Here is a 9,671-nt window from a genome sequence, read left to right as displayed (position 1 = left end):
GATGTTTTATTGTCACATACAGCTACAGATGTAGGATCTTTATTTGAGCCAGTTTGCTCCAGCAGGAAAATAATCCTGCAGCAATAGGAAATGTGAATTATCATTTGGATTATAATTAATGGGGATTTTTTTATGGGTTGAAATATTTTTCGTAAGGGAAAATCAATTCAGACATTTCAAAGTGGAAATTACAAACTTCAGAAGCCTTTTCAAACCTCAAATACACTACAAGTTGTAAATGTCCTGCATTGCAGGAAAGTTCTCCTGCAAGAGGGTGATCAAATTAAAATCCTACAACTGAAGCTCCTCCTAATCCTTAGCTCAGAGGACGCTAATCGCCTGGCCAATGTAGACCAGAGGAGGTAGACCAGCCAGCGCCTTAGCCCAGATAAGATACCATAGGATAGGGCCTGTCCAGTGCTATGGACTCTCACCATTGGAAGGAATGAGAACACTGAAAGGGACCAGGGCTCTATAATTGGGGTCAAGGGAAGGAGAGCACATTTCATTTCAATGACTTGAATGGTTTAAAGAACATAACTTTACTGGGGGAAACAGCAAAATAGGAGTCTTAAACTCAAGGCCTGTGAGCCATATCAGGTCCAAAAGCAGATTTTTTGTGGCCCCTAGACTGATTTCTATACTATTTGGAATCAAGCCATGTACACAAATAGGTTTATTTAGTACTATGGCATATTACAGGCCATATTTAAGCAACCACAAACCACATTGTCACGTGTGCTCCCTCTCCGGCCTCTAGGTCACCAGGCTGCTTGTTATGGCGCACACCTGTGCATCATCAGACTCACCTGGACCCCATCACTTCCCTGATTACCTTCCTTATATATGTCACTCCTTTTGGTTCCTTCCCCAGGCATTATTGTTTCTGTTTCAGTTTCATGTCTGTGCATTGTTCGTGTTTCTTGTTTTGTATTACGTTTTCATTTATTAAAACACTCACTCCCTGAACTTGCTTTCCGACTCTCAGCGCACATCGTTACACACGTAAACCGGCACAACAATCACAATAACTTGTGCAACAACTCCAATCACTAACAGGGAATGTTAATGAGCCCCTGACATCACAGTATATGATACGATTTTGCGCATTGCTGGCGATACTGGAAATGGCCCCTATGTGAACAGTAAATAGAACTATCACATTGGCCACCAAGTAATTTGAGTTTGAGACCCCTGTGGTAAAAACAGGAAGAGGGATTGGCAGCACCTCCAAACATGCCTGCAAAAAGAGGGCCTGACCTTTTAGTTTCTAATTGCCGGACCACTAATTACAGCCCCTGTGTGTCCTCCAATCAATTCACCGGCTGCCCCTTAGAGCAATTAACTTCAAGGGCTATGTTAGATTACTGGAGTCTAAAATGAATATACCTAGTGCCAAAATAAAAGTGCAATTATCTCCCAGTTATCGTTAACCTGTCTACTTAAGAGACCTGGAGGTTTGAGCATCATCGTGTACTGTTCAATAGGTTTGTTATATAACCTAACCTCCACCCTGGACCACAAACAGGGTTTATTCACAACAGAGAAAGACAGGGATGACCTTGCCATGTAAATACAGTTGAGTGGGCGTCTTTTAGTCTGTCTTCCCTTACAGCTCCAGTTGGTCTGTCTAATCTCTGAGTTAGCTGCCAGTGGCTCAAAAGACAAGGACTCTCCAAACACATCGCCCACATCGAAGCCGACGGACAGATGCGTAATAGAGAAACAAAGTGTGTTTTGTCATTGTTTTCTCATGACTCGGACCTTGGCATGGATTATCACTGTAAGGTTGCTGCTCCATGGTGTAGGAGGATGGACAAAACATAGTTTTAGGGTGAAGAATAGGCCTATGCAGCAGCTATATTGCCAGAAGATAAACTATGTCTGTCTATCAAGTGGACTACAAAGAGAGTGTCCTTCAGCTGATTTAATGAGTGCTACATCATCGAGCCAGCATTGTTTTGTTTTTTTTCAATCGTTTTTTTCCCACAATCTTTTCTTAGGAAAGTGCATGGACCATTCGTCAACCTAAACAATAGCGCCTCCTATTGTTGAAATGAGAAGCTATTCATTGAAACAAAGCTTCCTGAATCAGTGTCAGCTTAGAAGTGGAGTTTGGCACTGTTTGTGTATTTCATGCCGTCCCTATAGCATTTAGACAATTATGTTATTTGAATTTTTTATGAAAGAGCAACATCTTCAGAAAACGATTACAAATGTTCTCCTGTCACCAAGTTCTTGGTGTTAGAACTTGCATATGTACCGTATGCATAGGGAACTTCACACCCTGAACATTTTATTTCATTCCACAGGTTGAAGGGTGATGATCAAACCTCGCTCACACATAATTGGTCGCATAGTAGGTTGTGACAAATATAATTAAATTGTCTCATAATGTGTTGCAATCGCGTAGAAAACAAGAGACCACATTCATTATGTTCAATACCAATATGGGGTATTGAAATCTGAGGGGTGTGAAATGTAGATTAATAGTGAGCCCTGATTTGAATGTTAGATACTATGACAGTATTATCACCTTCTGGTCAGGTAGGAACACATACAGATGGATCACCTACAAACCTCAGACGATGTGACAAAGCCAGACGAACTGTCAAGACAGTAAAGGAACTTCACGTAAAAGTTTTGTATTATCTTTAAAAATGTGGCTGTCGTGAATGTTCACCCCAACCCTCAGGACAGACCTGACTCTGGCCGGTCTGCTTGAGTCTGATCAAATGTTAGCACTGCCAAATCAAGCATGGCCCCCAATGCAGTGGAATTCAATTCTATGTCCCCGCAAAAGAGGGAAAAAAATGACATGTAATATGTAGAGATGACATAGTGTCTTATTTATACATGACTGAGAATCGGATTCTGACTTTCTGAATACAGCAACCCCTGAGTGCCAGGAATACAGTTCAAGACTTTATGAAAGGCTGGAACCTCTACACCAGGGATCATCAACTAGATTCAGCCATGGGCCGATTTCTTTCTTGAGCGGATGGTCAGGGGGACGGAACATAATTACATCGAATTTTAGACTGCAAATTGACCGCAAAAAGGCCAAACAGATATAATATTTGACTAAATATAATAATTTCAAACCTTGCTTACATTTATATACGATCATGTGTCTCTCTCTATTATGCTTGGGAATACTTGGGAATGTATATATATTTATTCTCAGAAAACTTGGGAGACCAAATAAAACCACCCGTGGCCCAAATTCGGCCTGTGGGCCGCCAGTTGGGGAACCATGCTCTACACTACCCATTGCTGTACCAGGTAATTGGGTTTGCCATAGAATTAGATAAATAGTTCCCCCTAGTGGCTATCAGATGATCCTAAGCTAGACTTTCTTTTTAACACTAACCAAGCTGTATGTTTGTAATATAGTTATTGTTGTATTGTTTATAAGTGTCTGGTCATCTCTATAGGCTATTCTATAACCTACTAATATATAATCTTCACCCAAACAGCACCAACCTGAAGAACTAATTATATTATTTGAAGTTCTTTTACATGTGTGAGACAGAGACAGAGACAGAGACCGAGACCAAGCTGTCATAGAGCAGCACCATGAATAGGTCATTATATAAATTCACAGATATGTCATCTTGGCTCAGACATTAGAATTCATGTTTTATGAGACCATTAATTCATGAGATCTTGAGTCTGGAAGGGTTCTGCACAACACGACACTTTATAGTCTGTATTTATAGAGACTAGATGGAGTTGTCGAATCGAGAGGCTTATTTTTATAGTTGTGTATAAATATGCCGGAGCTGGGTTTGCCTTAATCCTGTAGGAGTATTGTCTTTCCTCTCCAGTGCAAATGAAAAGCCTGTTTAGGTTTGTCTAGTGAAATTATGAGCCTGTTTGATTTAGTATATGGCAGGTTTCTCCAAAGCCATACTGATGCTTGCTACTGGACCGGATCTCCATTAATCCTGGGGTTCCAGAGATTAATACCACCCAAAAAATATTGTATAGACTAAAGTTGTTTGGTTTAGAGTTTAGAAATTACCCACAGCAAATTGCTTCATATTGAGTTCACAATTCGTCCCAAAACAGCTCTGGCGTTCAACAAAACAATGCAACAAATTGAGCGATGATTGGGGGATACTTTTTGGGGTGGATACTACCTTTTTTTCAGCTTGCAGTGTTATTTTTACAACCATGCTTTACCCATGTTCTATGTCTTGCACTCAATACACTATTTTTCGAGTTGAATTAATGGATTCCCCATGGGACAATGGCTCTCTATATGATCCCATAGCCCTGATTCTATCACTAACTTCAGCATCTAAATGTCAACACTATCTATATCAGACCTGGGTTCAAACACTATTTGAAATCATTTTAGATACTCTAGCTGGGATTAGTTGAGTTTGCCTAGCGCAATGAATCAATAGCATAGCAGCAAAACTGCAAATCTTGCCCACCTGGCACTCCAGGCAGGCTAAAACGAATGCTAAAAGTATTTGAAAGATTTTAAATAACATTTGAACTCAGGTCTGGCCTGTATTCCTCTGTTTGGGGAAGATATGTCTAGGGTGGAGTATTTTTTTAGTGCTGGACACAAAGGAGTAGAAGAGGCTAGCAGAGACCAATAACACAGCCTTTACAGATCAATGCCGCAACAACAGCAATCTGGCTGGCTTATAAACCAGAGAGCCCTTTAAGCTTTTCAACTATTTGTTTTTGTGTAAATTATGTCAGTGGCCTGTATTGCTCCGTATGATATTAATTGCATTCACACCCACCATGCCACGTTTTGTGACAGTTGTTTTTCTGATCATTAACTGTAGTGACAGTTTAATTCACATGGATGGCAACTATTGGTCCCTGCGGTCCCTGTCCCTGGTGTCGGGTTCTCAATTATGACCACGGACTGACAACACGACACGATTCTTTGTTCCTAATGAGTTCCTCATCCCAAAGATAAGGGTGTCTTTGCTAATTAACGCATGCAAAGTTATCAATGGCATTGAGGGCTGCAACCCCATGGGCCCTTGGCTAATGGCTACTGTACATTGTTGAAAGGATGTTTGAAAGACGTTGAGCAAGACGTTGACGTCACCAATGACTGTTCATGAGTAGGCTTCGTATGTTGAGGAGAAAAACATAGGTTACAAGGCAACAATTCTAACCATTCATAAAAGTTTTACTTGACTGAAATGGCCATCTAAACATATGAAAACTCAAGCACAGTTATGGCCATGGCACACACTTGACTGAGGCTGAAGTTAATGTGTTCCTGTACCAATGGCGCATATACTTTTATAGGCCTAACTCAACATTAGTGCCCATGACATTTGCCATCCCAGCAGGCATTCAATATAACATCCAGTTTAATATCCAAGATAAACTAACCCTATCATTTATTCAGCGAGACCTGTGGAGACTATGCATTAGATGTTCCAAAACATTGATGGTCACAGGCTCGCTAGACTATGCTGTACTTGTTCAAGCACGCAATCACTGGGATTTTATGACCCTACTCAATAGAATGGGGCGCCCCTGACACATCATTTCATGGTAGGAAATCCTCTGCATTTTGGCCTCTATTGAAAATGACATATTTTATTCATGGTAGCTCCGAAGATCTAGTATTGAAGTTGAATGCCAAATCGGTATAATTACATACATAAATTCAAGTGAGTACCCACTGGGCACAGATGTCAATTCAACGTCTATTCCACATTGGTTCAACGTAATCTTATTGAAATGACGTGGAAACAACATTGATTCATCCAGTGTGTGCCCAGTGGGAAGAGAGCGATAAACCTTTGAAAAATGTGCTTTCAGACACTAAACAGAAAAAGCCAATGGAGAACATAGAGCACTTCTTTCAAGCTGCACTCTAAAAAAGAAAAGGTTCCTGGTGGCACCTTTCGGGGATTCTCAGATGGCAACACTGACGGAGCCCCTAAAGTTACTTCCAGGAACCTTTTCCTTGAGGAACCTTTTTAAAAGGTTCCTCAAAGAATCTTTCAGGGTGTTAAGGTAGGAACTGTAGGAACCTTTTATGCCCCATGTATTCTATTCTGAATAATAATAATAATATTAACAATAATACAAATAACATTGAGTGGCAAACTTGTAAATTCACAAATTAATTTTGTTGACTTTAAAAGTCAGAGAAATCTCACTTGCAGACATCCCAGAAATCTCTGTTCTCCCGTATCCCTATCTACAGCAAAAAGTTTGTCATTCGTACATTTGTTGGTAATTTGCCCCCGTTATCAATTCCCAGAACACATTTCTGAATGAACAACATAGTGCTTTTCACTGATGCTGCAAACTAAATATTTTTGAGTGTCATCTATTGCCACTCCCAATCCCATGGAGATGTCCTCCGGCTCTTCAGTGAGTAGCTCCTCTCCATCCAGGAAGAGTTGGATGTGGCTCTCATCCGCAAAGGGATTCCCCTCTATTCTTATGGTCGGCGATGGGAACTTTACACACTAAATAAAAAAATGTCAAATGAAGGTTACTCAAGTCATATTTCAAACAGTAAGTTGACAACTGAGCACAGTACACCTTACACAGTACTACTAACTTTACATGTATTTATTTTTCTACTGGGAAATACATACCCTGTGTGTGATGTACAGATAGGGGAGGAGCAAAATGGCTGCAGTGATCTTAAGACCTTAAATTGGAGGGTGTGTAATAAAAAGGCTGGATTAGAATGAATAGAATTAGAACGGCTCCATTCTGTTAAAGGTACATTTTGCATTTTGCTGATCTAGGATCAGGTCCTCATTGTTACATACAATCTTACATATTATCTTAAAAACTAATCCGGGATCAGCGGTTTCGGCTTTGAAACACTAAATGTCGGCCATTATTTGTATGCAGTTACCTTGGCTATTTTAGTCGGGTCTTCATTTTTGGGTGTCATCTGGGTTTATTTTTTTCCCTTGCCTCCCAAGCCTCTGCATTTCCTGCACTTGTGCAACGTGAGCAAGTGGCTGCCTTTCTTATTTGTATTTATTACTTATCATGCCTTGCCATGACCCCTTAAAACATTTTATATGGAGAGGAGAAATGCCATGGTGGATTATTGGGACTGAGGTCAGAGGAGCAGACTAGAGATGGTCTTCTTATGATGCTGGAAATGTGATGGTTTACAATGTGAGAAGGAAATATTCAAGCCAGCAAATGATGGTCTGGGTAAGCACAATGGTGTAAAAAGGTTATTAGTGTGAATTAATATGAGTAGGGAAACTGAAGAATCTCCCACATTGTATTGCGCGTTGTTTACTGCAATGGACTTTGTCTTGGTGACACATTTTACTCTGATGGCTTCTTCAAATCTGGCACTTAATACTGCACGGGCAGAGTTTACATGCAGCGGAATGTCTTGTGTCCACACTGTGTTGCCAAGGCAGCTGTTGTTGGTTTGCTCCCAGCATTGTCTGGGCTGATGTTTTTTTGTTATATTTTTTTAAAAGTTTCCCACAACTGCTGAGAGCCTTTTGAAATATTGATGTTTCGCTTCAAATCGCATGGTGGACTGGTGGATCAAAGGTCCATAGGCAAATAGCAGGCTAGGGTAGTAGACGAGGTAGTGCATCTTTGGGATTGTCTTCCCTGGAAACAGCTCCTGGAAGAGAGATTGAAATTCAGTGTTTTTTTTCAGCCATATATGGGATCCAGGATCTTCTTAAAACTGGGACCAAAATGATGTCGGATATCTCTCAAAGCAGGAGGTAGAGATCCCAAGCACTGCCATTTTGTATTTGACTACCAACCATTCCGGGGAGTAAATGGAAAAGTCTAAATGTTTCTGATGCACTTCCGGATAGATGGCCATTCTTCCTTAGGACTGTCGGATAGTGGCACAGGTTTAGAAGACATCTCGTTTGCTGTAGACAAATTCTCAATCTCATAGTTAATCTGGGCAAGACTAATTTGCCTCTCTTAAACCAGTTGTTACCGTACTAGTCTAAGCACTGTGGGTATGATGCCCTCATCAAGGTCATGCATGACATCTGGTGGAAACAGACAGGTAATTGGAGATGGCACATGATTCAGCTGAGAGAAGCAACAGGCTTTTTTGATGCTATACGTCAATGCATTGTCCGGATTGTCTTCCACAGCCTGCAGATGGTACTTGTAGTTTTCTGGGTCACACATGGAGAATTCCTCTTCAGTGATTTGAGAAAATGTCCCCCTTGGTCTCTTGGAAACCAAGCAGAAGTGACAAATGCGACCAGAGAAAAAGTTTTTGCTCAACCCTGCAATTGTATGTGCGAAGAGATTATCTGCTGAGATTGTTGTGATTTTGCCTCAGAAGGTTTTGTTTTCACCATTGCATGATAACTTCACACCCTGTGTTTCCAATTCTTGGATGTCACGTTTCAAAGGCTTGAATACTTTTTCGTAAGTGGTGACTTGTTTTTTAATGAGGCAGTGATGAACCAGTGTGGAGAGGTATACATTTTGGAGTTGGGAAGCGTCCTTGTGGTCAAGATATCCTAATCTAAAGTACACTGTGGTCAATTTGTGTTTGCCTTTTTTAGAACTCAGTGGATAGACAACTTCAAATTAATCTATATAGAACTGCAGACGGATGTTCTGCTTTGTTAGGTTGGGGTTTGATTTGAACAATTAATCGTCAGTAAAGTCTTCTAGAATTTCCTCATTATGTGGCTTTTGGTCTTGATTCAAGGTGGCCCAGACCTCTTCATTACTTGCTATTTTTTGCAGTATGCTGACCAATGGGATGTACTGAAATGACCTTGTTTTATAACCTTCTTTGTTGCTCAGGGGTACTTCAATTGGCCTGACCATGCCCAAATCTTTCATACAGTAATGCTCCAGCATCCACTCAGAGCTTATGCATCTAATGCATTCCTCAAATACTGCAGAGTTGTTAAGAAAGTCCCTGAGATCGTCGTCTTCATCCACATTTATTTGCTTATTTTTAAGGTGAAACCTGAGGGCATCACTGTAGCATGTCATAAATGCATAACAAAACTGTTATGATGTCCTCAAAAATGCTATTCTCTACTGTAGCTGGGATGCAGTGTTCTTCCATGATTTTCAAAATAAAAATACATTATTTTTGAGACCTTCAATTAGCTGCTCAGTGTTGATCTCTGTGGTTTGAAAATGTTCAGGCTCTGGCAGACTCTACATCACTCACGTCATCTTCAATGGGATCAGTCCCAGTCTCAAATTCATCATGAGGACAATTTTCATCGAAGTTGGAGCTTAAAGGCTCTCTGTGGTTTCGGTAGATGTGTGACCGATAGGCGCTGAAACATCTACGTATTTGTTTTCCCACAACCATTAAGTCTACAGGGAATAAGAAAATGTGGTTTATGCTTGTGATAGAGGCCAATATGTGTGAGTCGTCTGGACACATAGAATGTATGTTGCAAAGTGGACAACTGAATAGAGTTGGCATTCTTCAGACAGACTGTGAACTTTGGAATGATGGGATGGAATCATGGAGATCATTGGTACTCAGCCACTTGCAGACATCATCAATGGACCAGTCTTCCACAGTCACACTCAAATTCAAGTTGACACTAAAGGCAAAAGTGAAATGTATTAGTGTTGAGGATAAAACAAAAACTATACCACTCTTTCCAGACAACCACCTGTCCTCCTGTTTTGTATTCATGGTTGTTCCATAAAGAAGCAGAGCTTGT

This window comes from Salmo trutta, chromosome 28 (genome assembly GCF_901001165.1).
Source record: "Salmo trutta chromosome 28, fSalTru1.1, whole genome shotgun sequence".
Lineage (NCBI taxonomy): Eukaryota > Metazoa > Chordata > Actinopteri > Salmoniformes > Salmonidae > Salmo > Salmo trutta.
This window is presented reverse-complemented; position numbering follows the sequence as displayed.